The following is an 18,353-nucleotide window of genomic DNA, read 5'->3' as shown; positions in this document are numbered from 1 at the left end:
TATGTCTTTGAAATTATTATGGGAAGGGGCGGAGGAAGCCCATCCATTTGAATTAAAGACAAATTGGATGGGTTGTTGTACAGCCTGGAGGCTAGCAGCGGAGAATGGATGTGGGTGGATTCCTCTTACAAAATACTGAACAGCAGGCAAAAGTTTGATGGGCAACATATCTCCTGCTTTGCATCAGTGAGGCTATGACTCAATTTCCAAATAGCTTCATTGTAAACGAAATGGGTCGGGCTACAGATGAGAGTAAAGGCAAAACGTTTAAGGAACTGACCGTCAGTATACATGTAGGAGTTTCTTCTTTTATGTTACTGTGTAGGCTAATTAAAATGGCTTCTTTGTTATGTTAGCAGCAGGTTTGGATTATATTATTGATAACAGGACGAACGATCCAATTGTGATAGATGTTATTCTTTCTAGTGTGTCAGTAAGCTATTGTGATGCGCGGGTTTCTGGGGGAGAAGGCGCGATGTGGACAGAGAGAGCCGACGGGATGCTGTGAGCGGGCCGACGGGGCGGACCCGAGCCGGAGTCCGAGGTCCAGGGTCTTCGGCGAGGAGAGGAGAGGGAGACAGACTCGTGTGGAGCGTCTGACCACCGTGGTTGGTCCCAGGTGGCGGGTCGAGGTGGTCAGAGGGGATCGAATGGGGGTGAGAGGATCGTTACTAGAGCTCCAACTGTTTGTGCACGAAGAGATTAAACTTTGATAAGCTTGGCTCCTTTTATTTTCCTTTTATATTTTATCTCTGTTAATCATATATTTCCAGTAATATCTATAAATTGTAATCAATTAATCGTATATGGTATTTTCTCTGTTATTTCGCGGGGTGGGGTACAATCATACAGCATGTACACGAACTTAATTACTGTACCCAGTTTGGCGGGGCCGAGGGCTGATTTCCATAGGCGGCGAGTTGAGCGAGCCCGCGGCTTAGCAGGGTGGCTACATACAGAATTCAGTGGGTACAGAGTACCAGTCATCCGTCAGATGCTACATATATCTGCAAAATCAGATACTTGAACCACCGTGTATATTACATTATATGGTGTAATTAATGCGGATACCTAAGATTTTACACATTTGATCCCGTAGTTAATGTGGATCACTACAGGTCCTAAAGAGAGAAATTACGCCTAACTAACCGCTAAGATTGTCCGATTGCAATGACAGCAAAGTCTCAGCTAAACCACGAACGTAGCAATACTTCAGAACAAATTATATATCTGTAGATTAATGCATGGTGGGTTCTTTAGGGAAACTGTGTATTTTCAGTTTGCACCTCCAGAACTGGCGACATAGAGTGATCATCAATGCCACAAATAAACCAGAATGTGGCAGATAATTATTGGTGGCACTAACCTAAAGGGAATTTATTTTTATCTAATACGTCGGCAAGACATTGTGTAAGCGTTAAGTGCTAGTACCGAAAAAGTGGACCAGCCATCTGTACCTTTGCCACCTGACTGTATCTGACCCATCCGTTATTTATTTTTTCTTTCACATTCTTTCTCTCTCTCTTCTTTTTCTCCTTCTGTCCCTCTGACTATACCCCTTGCCCATCCTCTGAGTTCACCCCCCCCCCTTTTCTTTCTCCCCGGACCTCCTGTCCCATGATCCTCTCATATCCCCTTTGCCTGTCCGGCTCTTGGCTCCATCCCTCCCCCTCCTGTCTTCTCCTATCATTTTGGATCTCCCCTCCGCCTCCCACTTTCAAATCTCTTACTAACTCTTCCTTCAGTTAGTCCTGACGAAGGGTCTCGGCCTGAAACGTGAACTGTACCTCTTCCTAGAGATGCTGCCTGGCCTGCTGTGTTCACCAGCAACTTTGATGTGTATTGCTTGAACTTCCAGCATCTGCAGAATTCCTGTTGTTTGACTGTATCTTTCTTTGATTTAATGATCAAGTAAATTGGAAAATCTTGTAAATCGCCCAGACTGAGTCAATACATTCACTTCACTCTTCTGGGAAATGATAACTGGTTTAGCGTTTGCATACTATTTCACTAGAAATACATTCGACTCCTACCTCACATTTTCTTCCTCTAATAGCTTAAAGCTTTCGCATTGTATAAAGTCTCTCACATCGCTTTGGGTCGTGGTAAGCAAGATTAGGGACCAGTATCAGATGATGACATCAGGTCGGGTCATGTAACCTAAGTCTGACGGCTCATTCGTCGTATATATTCTGGGGTTCTCCGTACGGCAGAGAGATCTGTTCAGGATCAGTAGCAAGTCTGGTTGTTTCAACTCTTACCAGTGAATTCTGAGCCGATCCGTTTCTGTTCAAGTACTGTATGCAGTACCACCGTTTGAAAATTTGTTCTTTTGGCAGTCTTTGGTGCCCAACTGTGAGAACAGAGAATTCATCCAGAATAGCGCTTCCTCGGTAGTGAAGCTGGAACTGCTGGGATGCCGGCATGGATTTCCTTGCCGTCCGCGTGCAAAGTCTATTGTGAGACTGGAATCTGTTGCCTTCTAAACAAATAACAAAAATGCGCTTCCCTTCTAACCCTCGGGATAATATTCAAGTTGACAAATCCACATAAACCGTAGTGGAAGTGGAACAATTTATTGTGACATTAGGTAATTTCTAAGGTAGGGACATGTTCGGCACAGCTTTGTGGGCAGAAGGGCCTGTATTATGCTGTAGGTTTTCTGTGTTCTCTGGTTCTATTATTTTTCTCCATTTTTCTATCGGCATTCTCCTTTGAAAATAAACTATGAATGTCCATTTTCCTCAACGTTGTCCAAATGTTTAATATGCTGGTTAGAACATAAAACAGTACAGTATAGTACAGTCCTTCGGCCCACAATGTTGTGCCGACTTCCAGATAAACCTAACGCTTTCCTGCCGCATTGCCCTCCGTTCTTCATTCATCTGTGTGCTCATCTAAGGGTGTCTAAAATGTCCCTAATATATCCGCCTCTACCACCACCCCTGGCAGGCGCTGAACGCACCTACCATTCTCTGTGTGAAGAAAAAAATACATTTGACATAACTCTTACATGTCCTCTAATCACCTTAAAATTGCGTCCTCTTGTCTGAACTATTTCCACCCTCGCTGTTCTCTCAATCCATGTCTTTTATCATCCTATACATTTCAATCAATTCACTTCTCACCCTCCATCGCTCCAAAATTAGGTTTCCTAGCAACGCAAACATGATTTAAGTGACCAATAATTGTTTTCAGAAGGAGCTGTCGGCAATATTCCACATGCAGGTAGCTTTCTCTGCAGTTACTGACGTGTGTTTTCTTTACAGAGAATGGTGTCTTCCCGGCTATACCTGCAGGTGTCTTAATAATTAAGGTACTGAATGTTTCCTCGGCTAAACGGCGTTTCTTCAGGTAGGACGTTTGTCTCAGTGGTAATATGGGTCAGTGAATTGACAGTATAGGGGTTGAATTCTGACTAAACCGCTGGGATATTTGAATTTAAATATCGTTTCTCTTTAAGCTGGCATCCCCTGTGGTCACTATGAAACTGCTGAATTGTGAACAAATACCTCGCTCGCTAATGTTCTCAGGGAAAGTAAATTTCTCTTCCTCGTTTAATCCGGCCTGTCCGAGACGTCAAATACACGGCTTCCTAATTGCCTGGGTGCAGAATATAATATAAATTACTCTTTGGATACCGGATACTGTTTATTGTCGTATCTATACGTGGAGGAATATCGTGAAAGAATGAATCTTGCCCTGCATATCTGGACGCTGATGCCTCTCTTAAGTAAGCCCTTTCTTTTTTTTTCAATACTTTACTAGAGTATAGTCCGTCCAAATTATTACATGCAAATACACACAGAAATATCGGAGCAGGAGTAGTCTATCTGGCCTCTCATTTCGATATCATCAAAGCTCATCTGCCCTGGGCCTCAAATCACTTCTAAACCAGTGTCCCGCTGCGCTCAATTGCCGATCTTTCAAAACTGAACCTACTTTCTCTCTAAATACGTCCAGTGTTAGAGCTCCCCGATCATCCCAGGTAGCCAAGTCCAGAAACTCATTATCCTCTGCGAGAGGAAATTTCCACGCATGTCAATTCCTCAGTTTTGAATGACCACTCCGTCCCGACGCCTCTGTACCCTAACAATCTTGTAACCAATTCCAACCTTTCGAAACTCGACAGCAAACGGAAATACCTCAGTATTTACACTTTCATACCCACTTAGGATCTGAAATGTGGCAATCCATTTACACTTTCACTTAAACACCAACGAATGCAGGTCTATCTCTTCTAGCCGTTCTTGGGAGGTCAACCCCCTATTCCTGGGAATTATACTCGTTATGTCTCCAATGCTAGCAGATCTTCGAACAAAATAAGAGGACTAAAACTACACAGATGCGGTTTTCACCAGAACCCTGTATAAACTTGAATCAATACTCTGTTTTGAAATCTAACCTTATTGCAATGGAGGTAAATACACCATTTATAATTTATACACTCAGTAACTACTTGATTAGGGACAGGAATGTACCTAATAAAGTGGGCACTGGGTGTATATTCTTAGTCTTCTGCTGCTGTAGCCCATAGATTTCAAGGTTCGATGGTTATGCATTCAGAGATGTTTTCTGCTCACCAGTATTGAGTTACTGTCGCCTTTCTGTCAGCTTGAACCACTCTGGCTGTTTCCATCTGAACGCCCTCATTACCAATACAATCACAAACAAGGGGAAATCTGCAGATGCTGGAAAGCCGAGCAATACATACAAAATGCTGGAGGAACTCAGCAGGCAAGCCAGTGAGCTGCAATTCTGTGTATGGAAACGTCTTGTTTATGAGGGCAACACACACAAAGTGCTGGAGGAACTCAGCAGGCCAGGCAGCATCTATGGAAAAGAGTACTGTCGACGTTTCGGCCCGCGAACCTTCATCAGGACTGGAAAAAAGTTGAGGACCTCCACTTTCTTACTTTGACTCCTTAACTTTTTTCCAGTCCTGATGAAGGGTCTCGGTTCGAAACGTCGACCGTACTCTTTTCCATAGACGCTGCCTGGCCTGCTGAGTTCCTCCAGCACTTTGTGTGTGTTGCCCTCATTAACAAGACGTTTCCACACACAGAATTGCAGCTCACTGGACTTTCTCTCTAAACTGTTGCCCGCAAAAATCCCAGACTTTTCTGAGACTGTTAAATCAATCCGTGTGGCACCAATAATCATTCTACGGTCAAAGTCACTTAGATCACATTTATTCCATAGTTTGATGGTTGGTCTGAACAACTGAACCGCTTGCTGATATCTGCACAGAGTTGCTCTCGCACGATTAGATATTTGCATTAACGAGCAGGTGTACATAATAAAGTGGCCACTGAGTGCATATTTATAAATTACAGCGACAACTGCCAGAAAAATAGATGTATTTCAATCACCACCTTCCATTGAGACCGTCGAAGGAGAGACAGTCAACCTTCTGTGCACGTATAACACAACGTATAAGGGCATCGGGGCGTTTATTTGGTACAAAGCTGCAATGAATGGAATTGAAGAAGCCGAAGTAACTAACACATCCACAAGATACTCCGGTAGAATATTGAAAGTGGATAGAGCTTCTTTTTTGTCGGACCGGAACGCTTCTATCACGATCACAAACGTTAGACGTGATGACTCAGGGACATATATTTGCCAGGTGGAAATGGTACTCGTGGAGAAAGTCAGAGGACCAGGAACAATATTAACAGTTAAATGTAAGTCCGTGTGAAAATGTCAATAGACCATAAGACCCTAAATAGACCGTAGGGCACAGGAGCAGAATTAGGCCACTCGGCCCATCGGGTTTGCTTCGTCATTTCATCATGGCTGATCTATTATCCCGCTCAACCCCATTCTCCTGCCTTCTCTTCGTAACTTTTGATATCCTGGTTAAGCAAGAACCTGCCTAGCCCCTTCAATATCTGATAGATTACAACTAGATCCAACCTCTCAGTCGTCTAAACCCCAGCGAGTACAGGTCCAGAGCCGTCAAACGCTCGTCATAAGTTAACTGTTTCATTCCTTCACCAAATCCATCACGTATTTTCTTAAATAAGGGGACACTGCTTAAAATATTCCAAAAGTACAGCCTGGCCAATGCCTTATGAAGCCTCAGCATCACAACCTGGTTTTTATATTCTAGTTCTTCTGAAATGAATGCCAACATTGCACTTGCCTTCCTTATCATTGGCTCAACTTGCAAGATAGCTTTTAGGGAAATCCCAAGACCCTTTGCATCTCTGATTTTTGAATTTTATCCATGTTTAGAAAATATTCTACGTCTTTATTCCTTCTACCAAAGTGCATGACCACTTCCCGACATGACATTCCATCTGTCATTTCTTTGTTCATTCTCCCAATCTGTCCAAGTCCTTCTGCAGACTCCCTGATCCCTCAACAATACCTTCCCCTCCACCTGTCTTCGTATCGTCTCCAAACTTGTCCAGAAAACCATTATTTATGTCATACAAATCATTGGACTATAATATGTAAAGAAGCGGTGGCAAGACCATCTACAGTAGGCCACTTTGTTCTGATTCTTTCCCTCCTACCAGATGGTCAGATGAGTATCCATTCTAGAATCTTTCTTGCACTGTCCTTCGCTCTTATGTTGTCAAGTAGCCTCATGTGTGGCACCTTGTCAATTCCGAAACCTGCCAATTCCTCAAACAATTCCAACAGATTTGTCAATAACCTCTAACAACTTCACTACCTTCATACATTTCAGCTTCTCAAGCACCTTCTCCTTAGTAATACACTCACTTTTGCCCCTTGACACCCTTGAATTTCCAGCATACTGCTACTCTCTCCCGTTGTTATGAATGCTGCAAAATATTTATTAAGATCGTCCATCATTCCTTTGTTCCCTATTCTTTCTCCTCCAGACTCATTTTCCAACGGTCCAATATTCACTCTCTCCTCTCTTTTACATTTTATATATCTGAAAAAATAACTTCTGGTATCCTCGTTGATAATCCCTTTGGGACTTTTGTAGCTGAATTTAAAAACATCATTTTTATAGCAGAAGCAGGCAGTACCTTTGGAAAAGGCACACTCGACGTTTCGGGCCGAAACCCTTCGGCAAGACTGGAAAAAGTAGCCATTTTAATTCCACTCCCCATTCCCATTCCGATATGTCCATCCATGGCCTCCTCCACTGTCGTGATAAGGCCACACTGAAGTTAGAGGAACAACACCTTATATTCCATTTGAGTAGCCCCCAACCTGATGGCATGAACATCGATTTCTCAAACTTCTGGTAACGCCTCCTCACCCCCTTTACCATTTCCCATCCTCCTTCTCTTTTTCTCATGTTATCTCCTTGCCCGCCCATCACCTTCCTCTGGTACTCCGCCTCCGCTCCCCGTCCGCTTTTTTCTATCTTCCATGCCTTTCACCAATCAACTTTCTAGCTATTTGCTTCATCCCCCCACCATCTCAAAGTTTCACTTATCGCCTAGTGTTTCTCTCTCTCCTCCCCCCGCCTTTCAAATCTACTCCTCAGCCTTCTTTTCCAATCCTGCCGACGGGTCTCGACCGGAAACGTCGACTGTGCTTTTTTCCCCCATAGATGCTGCCTGGCCCGCTGAGTTCCTCCTTCATTTTGTGTGTGTTGCTGAGATTTTCAGCATCTGAAGATTTTCTCTTGTTTATTACAGCATAAGTATTGGTTTTTAAAAGTTTATCAATCCTCTAACTTGCTACTAGAATTTTTCTGTATTATATACTCTCTCTTTTGCTATGACTTCACTTGTAACCCAAGTTGTCTCATTCTCCTTTTAGAATACTTCATCTTTGGGATGTATATATCCTGTGCCTATCGAATTGCTCACAGAAACGCCAGCCATTGTTGTTCAGCCGTCATCCCTGCTAGTGTTCCTTTCCAATCCTCTTTGGCCAGCTCCTTTTTCAAGCGTCTGAAATTCCCTTTATCCACTGTAACACTGACACACCCGACTTTATCTTCTCCCTCTCAAACTGCAAGGCGAATTCTAACCCTTGAACACTTACTCATAAGGGCTCTTTTACTTTAAGCTCTAATTAACTTTCGTTCATTACAGTACAACCAATCGAGAATTGGCTTTACCTTCGTGGGCTCAACCACAAGCTGCTATTAAAAGCCATTTCGTAGGCATTCTGCAAATTCTCTCTCATAAGGTCCAGTACCTACCCGATTTTCCCAAACTCCCTGCATTTTGAAATCCCTCTTGACTTTCGAAACATTGACCTTATTACATGCATGTCCTATTTCCCGTTAAAATGTATATTCCATATTCAGCTATTGTTCGGGGGTCTGTATATAACTGCCACCTAGGTGTTTTTACCCTTGCAGTTTCTTAACTCTACCCACAAAAATTCTACATCTTCCTCGATCCTATGTCATCTCTTTCTAAGGATTTGATTTCATTTATTACCAGCAGAGCCACCTCAACCCCTTTGGCTATTTGCTTGCCCTTTTGATACAACTTGTATCTTTGGATGTTAAGCTCCCAACTATGATCTTGTTCAGTCATTGCTCATAAATGCCCAAGAGCATCATACCTCCCAATCTCTAATCACGCTACAGGATCATCTACCTTATTTCGCGTACTGTGTGCATTCAAATATGACACCTTCAGTCCTGCGTTCATCGCCATTTTCAATGATGCCCCCATGTTAGACTTCACCTCATCTCTCTGACTGCAGGTCCTCCTATCATATGCGCAGTGTCTATACTCACAGCGTCACTACATGTTGCATCCTGCCAATTTACCTTCACCTTAGAATATTTGAATAAGTGAGAGATAGATACATGTGCAGATATATAACTGGATGGACCGGTACATAGGTATGTATGTATTTATGTATGTAGGTAGGTAGATAAACAGTCAGATAGACAGGCAGGCAGACAGACAGATAGACAGAGGCAGATAGATTGTTAAACACATTCACAGATAGATAGATGGAGACAGACACAAAGACAGACGCTCAGACCGACAGACTGAGAAACTGACTGACAGACAAATAGAGGAATGGGTCGTAAGGTAGATATAAACAGAGACAGAGGGAATGGAGTATTTAATAGTGAGAGAAAATAAAGACAGACAGACAGACGGGGATGGAAATAGGAAAACTGGCACATAATGTGTCCTTAAGATTATAAGACAATAGAATTGTTGAGAATGTTTGATACGGAGCAACAGGCTGCCTAAGTTTATGCTGGAAGGATAACTAACTTAGTCAGTCAGCCCTCCAGCACGAGGTTGGTAGCCCTGCATGATACAGCTCTTCAAGTGCACATCCGCAACTAGGGTTTCAGATTATGCCACACCTCTAGAAAGCAGGTTCCATACCCCTATCAAATGTCTTGTTTCCTCCTTAAAAATTCATACTGGAAGGCTGCTGGTCAAATTGAACAGAACAAATTAATCTATATGAATGAATGTTGCAAACTAGCGTGAATTTGTGAAAGGATTTGTGAAAGGTTACCATGGATTTAACTCAGTGAATCTAATGCAAGATGCAAGTATATATTTGGACAATAAACCAGCCAGGATGTGAAATAAACAATACAGCAAGTGCTCTCCAATTTTTACACATGCGTTGGATGGAAATCCACCTTTTGTTTCTGTATTCAATATTCCGCCAGCAGTTTGCAGAGAAAATGAAGGGAAAAAAAACTAGCATTGATTCTTAAATAAAGTTCAAATTTCAAAGTAAAATGATTATCAAAGTATACCTGAGATTCATTTTCTTGCGGGCATTCACATCATATAACAAGAAACGCAACAGATTCAATGAAGCACTGCAGTGCACACAACAGAGCCGGACAAACAACCAATGTGCAAAAGACAAAACAAATAAACAAACGAATAAATAAATAAATAAATAAATAAATAAGGTAGTGTAAATATTGAGAGCGCGAGTTGTAGAGCCCTTGAAAGTGAGTGCACAGGCTGTGGAATCAGTTTAGGTTGAGACGAGTGAATTTATCAACTCTGGTTCTAGAGCCTGATGGTTGAAGGGTAATAACTGTTCCTGAACCTGGTGGTGTGGGACTTAAGGCTCCTGTACCTCCTTCCTGATGGCAGCGGTGAGAAGAGAGCATGGCCTGGGTGGTGGGGCTCCTTGATGGTAGATGCTGCTTTCCTGTGACAGCGCTCCAGGTAGATGTGCTAAATAGTGAGGTGGCTTTAATTGTGATGAACTTAATTCTGAACATTAAGGCAGAAGCCATCATCCTTTCATGTTTAAAAACAGACGATGGGAAGTTTTTGTAAACCGAAGAGATCCTGCGAAATGATGAAATCCAGCGTAGCACATACAAAATGCTGGAGGAACTCGGCAGGAGAGGCAGCATCAATGGAAAAGAATTAACAGTCGACTGTTGGAGCGGAGACTTCATCAGGATGAAGAACTTCTGAGGAAGGGTCTCTGTCCGAAATGTCGACTGTTTATTCCCCTCCATTGATGCTGCCCGACCAGATGAGATCCTCCAGCCTTTTGTATGTTGCAATGATGGTGTTTAAGGTGGTGAAAGGCAACAATGTTCATTGTTGAAGTAGGTCCAATAAAATAATACAAATAATAAACTGTTATCCTGCTTTGTAATATCAATACCGAAGTGAAATCTACAGCAACGTCAATTGCTATGTTATATATGCCCGTATAGGGAAATAATTCAAGGACTCTACAACTCATGTTCTCAATATTAACCCACAAGATTAATTGAAAATAAATCGAATTCAGGAATGTAATTTTGAAATCTATTGCTTCGTTTTCAACAGATGTGACCACGCTGGAAAGGAGCAGCAGGAATTGGCGATCGCAGTTGATCGTAATTGGGGTGAAGGTTGCAGCGTTTATAGTGACCATCATTTTAACCATTGCCCTTATGCACTTTTGGGGAACTTAAGACCATATAAGAGAAGAATGATCTATCAGGAAAACATTCAACACAAAACTATAGAAATTGTTTGTCTCGTCGAATATCCAACCATTCGATAAAGCGATGATATAAACGAAATTTTGTGAAAGTGTAAAAGTTAAGACAACTAGAAGTGCGGCGTAATATCGTACGTAGGATGTTCCGGTTTTTATTCTGCATGCATAGAAACCTTGCACAGCTTTACTAAAATGCTGTATAGTTAACAAATTTATAGAATTGATATTAAGTATGAGCATTTTAAAGGTAATGGTTGTATGTTGAGTTACTAATTAATTAGGATGTTTACTGACTGAATGAATTTGAGAAGTCTGGTTTCCTTGTTCTTGAATTATTCCCGGAAATGATAAATGCTGCAGTGGAACCAACGTGATCCAGTTCTCGGGCAAGTCATGGTTCGCTGATCGCTGGCAATCACTGAAACACATCAGTAATCATTTATTGGTTTAGACACTTCATACCTGATGAAAGCGCAGGCTGCAAATTTTATAAACGTTTATGCACAAGTCTGCAGTTCAAGTAACATATATTCCTCATATAGCCCTATTTATTGCGGATTCTAGTTACATCTTACAGGAAACATTTTACTTAAGCAGGTGTTGATTATTTGCTTAAAATGGCAGGGTGGGAAAGGAGCTTGTTTTGCGGTTCGCACACAACGTTCTGGAGAACTCAACCGGCCAGCCAGCATCTAGTGAATATTCCATCGATGCTGCCGATGGGTTCCAGCTGCACTTTGTGTATGTTCTTCACGATTTCCAGCATCTGAGAGTGTTTCTGTTTGCTGTTGTTAATGCCGCTGCTGGTGTTGTACTGATATACATTGTGGGAATGCTATGCTGGCGCCGGAAGGTGTGAAAGTACTTGCGGTCTGTCCCAAGCACACCATCGGGTGTTTTGTTAACACAAACGACGAATATCACTGTATGTTTTGATATAGATGTGATAAAAGTATGAATCTGAATCTCACGACGCAGATTTCACGACATGTGCCGGTGATACTGAACCTGATTCTGATCTGATTCACAAGAGCACAAGATCACAAGACAAAGGAGCAGAAGTAGGCCATTCGGCCCATCGAGTTTGCTCTGCCACTCCACCATGAGCTAAACTATTCTCCCATCTTGTTCCAATTTCCAGCTTTTTCCCAATATCCCTTGATGCCCTGACTAATTAGATACCTATCAATCTCCTCCTTAAACACCCTCAATGATCGGGTCTCCACAGCTGTATGTGGCAATGAATTCCACAAATCCACGACCCTCTGGCTAAAAAAAAAAATTCTCCTCATCTCTGTTTTAAATGGGTACCCTCTAATTCTAGGACTGTGGCCTCTTGTCCTGGACTCACCCACCGAGGGAAACAGCCTTTCCACATCTACTCTGTCCAAACATTTCAGCATTCGAAATGTTTCTATGAGATCCCCTCTCATTCTTCTATACTCTAATGAATACAATCCAAGAGCCGACAAACGCTCCTCATGTTAGCCCCTGCATTCCAGGAATCATCCTCGTAAACCTACTCTGAACTCTCTCCAACATCAGTACATCCCTTCTAAGATAGGGGGCCCAAAACTGCACACAATATTCCAAATGAGGTCTCACCAGTGCCCCATTGAGCCTCATCGACACCTCCTTACTCTTATACACTATTCCTCTTGAAATGAATGCCAACATAGCATTCGCTTTCCTTACTGCCGATCCAACCTGGTGGTTAACCTTTAGGGTATCCTGCACGAAGACCCCCAAGTCCCTTTGCACTTCCGATTTTTGAATTTTCTTCCCATCTAAATAATAATCTGCCCGATTATTTCTTTTTCCAAAATGTACAGCTGTACAATTCTCAAAATTGTAAATCATCTGCCATTTCTTTGCCCACTCTCCTAAACTGACCAAGTCCCTCTGCAAACTTTCCTTTTCTTCAACACTTCCTGCTCCTCCACCTATCTTGGTGTCATACGCAAACTTAGTCAGAAAACCATTTAATCCATAATCTATATCATCGATTTACATTGTAAAAAGAAGCGGCCCCAACAACGACTCCTGCGGAACGCCACTAGTAACCAGCAACCAATCAGAATAGGATCCCTTTATTCCCACCCTTTGCTTTCTGCCTATCCGCCAGTGCTCCACCCATTCCAATATCTTTCCTGTAATTCCATGGGCTCTCATCTTATTAAGCAGCTTCTTATGCGGCACCTTAGCGAAGGCCCTTTGAAAATCCAAATACACAACATCCACAGCCTCTCCCTTGTCAATCTTATTTGAGATTACCTCAAAAAATTCCAATAGTTGGTGAGGCAGGATCTTCCCTTCATGAAACCATGCTGGCTTGGACCTATCTTGTCACGCACCTCGAGGTATTTCATAACCTCGTCCTTGAGGATCGACTCCAATAACTTTCCAACTACCGATGTCAGACTAATAGGTCTGTAATTTTCTTTTTGCTGCCTCCCTCCTTTTTTAAACAGTGGAACTACATTTGCGACCTTTCAGTCCTCCGGAACCATGCCAGAGTCCATTGATTCCTGGAAGACCATTTCCAATACCTCTACAATCTCCAAAACCACCTCCTTCAGAACTCGTGGGTGCACCTCATCCAGTCCAGGAGGCTTAATAAATATTAGTCCATTTAACTTCCCAAGCACTTTCCCTATAGTAATCTTGACTGTACCTAATTTTATTCCCTAAGACCTCTGGCTATCAGGTCTGTTGCTAATGTCTTCCACCTGTGAAGACTGATGCAAAATACTCATTTAGTTCCTCTGCCATATCTTTGTTACCCATTATAGTTTCTCCAGCATAATTTTCAATCGGTCCTATATCTACCTGTGTCAATCTTTTACTCTTCATATATTTTTTAAAAACTCTTAGTATCTTTTTTAATGTTCATTGCAAACTTCCTTTCATAATTCATCTTTTTTTTCCTAATAACTTTCTTAGTTTCCTTCTGTAAGTTTTAAAAAATTTTCCAGTCCTGTTTTCCCACTAATTTTTGCTTCCTTGCACGCCGTCTCTTTCGTTTTTATTTTAGCCTTAACCTCTCTCGTTAGCCACGTTTGTGCCATTTTTCCATTCATGATTTTCTTTTTTCTTGGAATATATTTTTCCTGCGCTTTCCTTATTTCTTGTAGGAATTTCATCTAATTCTTCTCTAACGTCCCTCTATCTAGCTTACTTTTCCAATCTACTTGGGCTAGTTCCTCTCTGACACCACTGTAATTTCCTTTGTTCCACTGAAATATCGATACACCTGATACCAGCTTCTCCTTTTCAAATTTGAAACTGAACTCAATCATATTATGATCATTTCTTCCAAGAGGTTCCTTTCCCTCCAGCTCCCTAATCGCCTCAGGTTCATTACACAGCACCCAAACCAAAACATCCGGTCCCCTGGTGGGCTTATTGACTAGCTGCTCCAAAAAGCCATCCGGTGGGCACCCTACAAACTCCCTCTCTTGAGATCCAGTACCTTCCTGACTTTCCCAAACCACTTTCATATTAAAATCCCCCATAATTATCTTGACATTTTCCTTCCGACACGCTTTTTCTATTTCCATCTGTAACTTGTAGTCCACATCCCGCTGCTGTTTGGAGGCCTGTATATAACTGCAATTAATGTCTTTTTACCCTTGCCATTTCTCAACTCGACCCATAAGGATTCTACCTTTTCTGCTCCTTTGTCCCTTCTTTCTAGTGATTTGATATCGTTGCTTAAATCAGGGCCACGCCACCCCCTTTACCTACCTTCCTATCTTTCTTATACACTGTGTATCCTTGGACATTAAGCTCCCAATCACTTCCATTATTTAGCCATGACTCGGTGATGGCCACGATGTCATATCGTTTAACCTGTAACTGTACAAATATCTTTTAACCTGCAGCTGTACAACAAGGTCATCCACTTTATTTCTAATGCTGCGTGCATTTAAGTACAGTACATTTAGATCAGTATCTGTTACTGATTTTGTTATATTTCTATGGCACAGCAAATTATTCTGTCTGTTCACCTGCCTGTCCTTCTTGCCATCTTTGCTGCACAGTATATTTGACTTATTTCTATTTTCCTCTTCCTCGACCCGAATACCCTGATTTAATTCCCTCTGCCAACTTAGTTTAAACCCTCCCTAACAACTATATTAAACAATCTCGCCAGGATATTAGTACCTTTTGAGTTCAGGTGTAACCCATCGTTTTTGTATAAGTCATACCTCCTCCAAAATAGATCCCAATGATCCAAGAATTTGAAGCCCTGCCCCCTGCACCAGTTACTTAGCCACACATTCATCTGCTTAATTCTGCTATTCTTACCTTCATTAGCGCGTGGCTCAGGCAGTAATCCTGAGATTATTACTCTGGAGGTCCGGCTTTTCAACTTTCTTCCTGACTCCCAGTAATCTTCCTTCAGGACCTCCTCTCTTTTTCTGTCTATGCCATTGGTGCCAACATGTACCAAGACTTCTGGCTGCTCGCTCTCTCTCCTCAGAATACTCTGGACCCGATCTGAGACATCCCAAACCCTGGCACCAGGGAAGCAACACACCATCCGGGTATCCTTGTCCGGCTCGCAGAATCCTTTGTCTGTTCCCCTCACTATGGAATCCTCTATAACTACTGCATTTCTCCTTGCTCTCTTGATCACGGCACTGGGCAGAGTGCCAGAGTCCCATACGCTGTGTGGTCTTCCTCTGTCAGGTCAACCTCTCCAACAGTATCTAAAACGATATATCGATTTCTGAGGGGACTGTCACATAGGTGCTGTCCACTATCTCTTTATGGGTATTATCAATCACCTCCTCACTCTCCCTAAATAGCTGAAGGTCATCAAGTTGCAGCTCCAGACCCCTAACACGGTCCTTAAGGAGCCTCATCTCAATGCACTTGGTGCAGATGTAATCCTCGGGGAGGCTAGGAGTCTCCAAGCACAACACTAATCCTAGATGCATACCTCTAATGCTACTGTTATTACTAAATAAATAAACCTGTAACTTACCCTTTTACTATGAGACTCAACGGTCGCAGGAAGCCTCTTCCCGTTTCCGCCTAAGCCCTATCACTCTGCACCCCCTCACTCCGCTGCCCGCTGGATATGTCGGTGTTCTTTTTTAAGCCTACCGCGCTCTGAGATCACGCGCCTGCGCAGACCCGGCCTTACCTCACTGGGATCAAGCTCGTCCTCAGCCTCTGCTCGCCGAAGCCTCTCGAGCCAAAGCCTTCCTACTCTGTCTCCCACTACTCCGAGTCATTGTTGAGAGTCATTGTATATGATATCCTGTCAAACTTATTTTTTGACAGTTGAATGCCCTAGTGCAATTTGGAAAGCATCAAGTTGGGTAAGTCTCCGGGACCGGAAGAGATGTAGCACAGGCTACTGTGGGAGGCGAGGAGGGAGATTGCTGAGCCTCTGGCAATGATCTTTGCATCATCAATAGGGACGGGAGAGGCTTCAGAGGATTGGAGTGTTGCAGATGTCGTTCCCTTATTCAAAAAAGGGAGTAGAAATAGCCTAGGAAATTATAGACCAGTGAGTCTTACTTCAGTGGTTGGTAAGTTGATGAAAAAGATCTTGAGAAGCGTGATTTATGAACATTTGGAGAGGCATAATATGATTCGCAATAGTCAACATGGCTTTGTGAAAGGTAGGTCGTGCCTTACGAGCTTGATTGAATTTTTTGAGGATGTGACTAAACACATTGATGAAGGTAGAGCAATCGTTGTAGTGTATATGAATTTCAGCAAGGCATTTGATAACGTACCCAATGCCAGGCTTATTGAGCAAGTAAGGAGGCATGGGATCCGAGGGGACGTTGCTTTGTGGATCCAGAATTGGCTTGCCCACAGAAGGCAAAAAATGGCTGTAGACGGGTCATATTCTGCATGGAGGTCGGTGACCAGTAGTGTGCCTCAGGGAACTGTACTGGGATCCCTTCTTTTCGTGATTTTTATAAATGACCTGAATTGGGAAATGGGGGGATGGGTTAAATTTGCTGATCACACATAGGTTGGTGGTGGGGAGGATGTTGTGGATAATGTGGAGGGCTGTCAGAGGTTACAACAGGACATTGATAGGATGCAAAACTGGGCTCAGAAGTGGCAGATGGAGTTCAACCCAGATAAGTTGAGGTCGTTCATTTTGGCAGGTCAAATATGATGGCAGAATATAGTATTAATGGTAAGACTCTTGCCAGTGTGGAGGATCAGAGGGATCTTGGGGTCCGAGTCCATAGGACACTCAAAGCTGCTACGCAGGTTGACTCTGTGGTTAAGAAGGCATACGGTGTTTTGGCCTTCATCAATCGTGAGACTGAGTTTAAGAGCCGAGAGGTAATGTTGCAGCTATATAGGACCCTGGTCAGACCCCACTTGGAGTACTGTGTTCAGTTCTGGTCACCTCACCACAGGAAGGATGTGAAAACTATAGAAAGGTGCAGAAGAGATTTACAAGGATGTTGCCTGGATTGGGGGGCGGTATGCCTTATGAGATTGGGTTGAGTGAAATCGGCCTTTTCTCCTTGGACAGACGGCGGATGAGATGTGACCTGATAGAGGTGTATAAGATGATGAGAGGCATTGATCGTGTGGATAGTCAGAGGCTTTTTCCCAGGGCTGAAATGGCTAACACGAGAGTGCACAGTTTTAAGGTGCTTGAAAGTAGGTAGAGAGGAGATATCAGGGGGATGTATTTTACGGAGAGAGTGATGAGTGCGTGGAATGGGCTGCCGGCGACAGTGGTGGAGGCGGATATGATAGGTTCCTTTAAGACACTCCTGGATAGGTACATGGAGCTCAGAAAAATAGAGGGCTACGGGTAACCTTAGGTAAAAACGTCAAGTAAGTATTTGTTTGGCACAGTTTTGTGGGCCGAAGAGCCTGTTTTGTGCTTTAGCTTTTTTATGTTTTAACGTTTCCATTTGTTGCTAGCTTGACGCTCAACCCAGTATCGATGGAAAGTCAGTCATATTCGAACCCGAGACCACTTGTCTAAAAATCTGGTGCTAATGTCACTACACCACCGGCCAGCAATAGCAGCACCTATACTGGGAAATAAACAGTCCACATTCCGGCCGAAACCCTTCAACAGTATAGGGAGAGATGGGTGCAGAAGGTAGAATAAGCAGGCAGGGGAGTGGCGAGGATACAATCTGGCGAAATCAGGTGAGGGGAGAACTTTTGGGTAGGGCATGATGTAAGAGGCGGGGACAGGTTGAAATGAGGAAGAGGTAAAGATCTGAAGCTGTAGAGAAGAGCGAACCATGGAATGAAAGGAAAGAGAGGATCCAGAAGGAGGTGATGATGATTTTCGGAAGTAAACACGTTATATCAAATACTTATTTATCATTCGACAGCATATTCAATTTTCTACACTCGACTAAGTTTTTGGTCCACCGACCCTGGTTAGGAGCTGAACTGCGAAACAGGATGAAGGTAAAGCTGAGAATTCGACCGTTTGGCGCATT

The sequence above is a fragment of the Mobula birostris genome, chromosome 5 (assembly GCF_030028105.1).
Source record: "Mobula birostris isolate sMobBir1 chromosome 5, sMobBir1.hap1, whole genome shotgun sequence".
NCBI lineage: Eukaryota > Metazoa > Chordata > Chondrichthyes > Myliobatiformes > Myliobatidae > Mobula > Mobula birostris.
Note: the sequence above shows the minus strand (reverse complement) of the source record.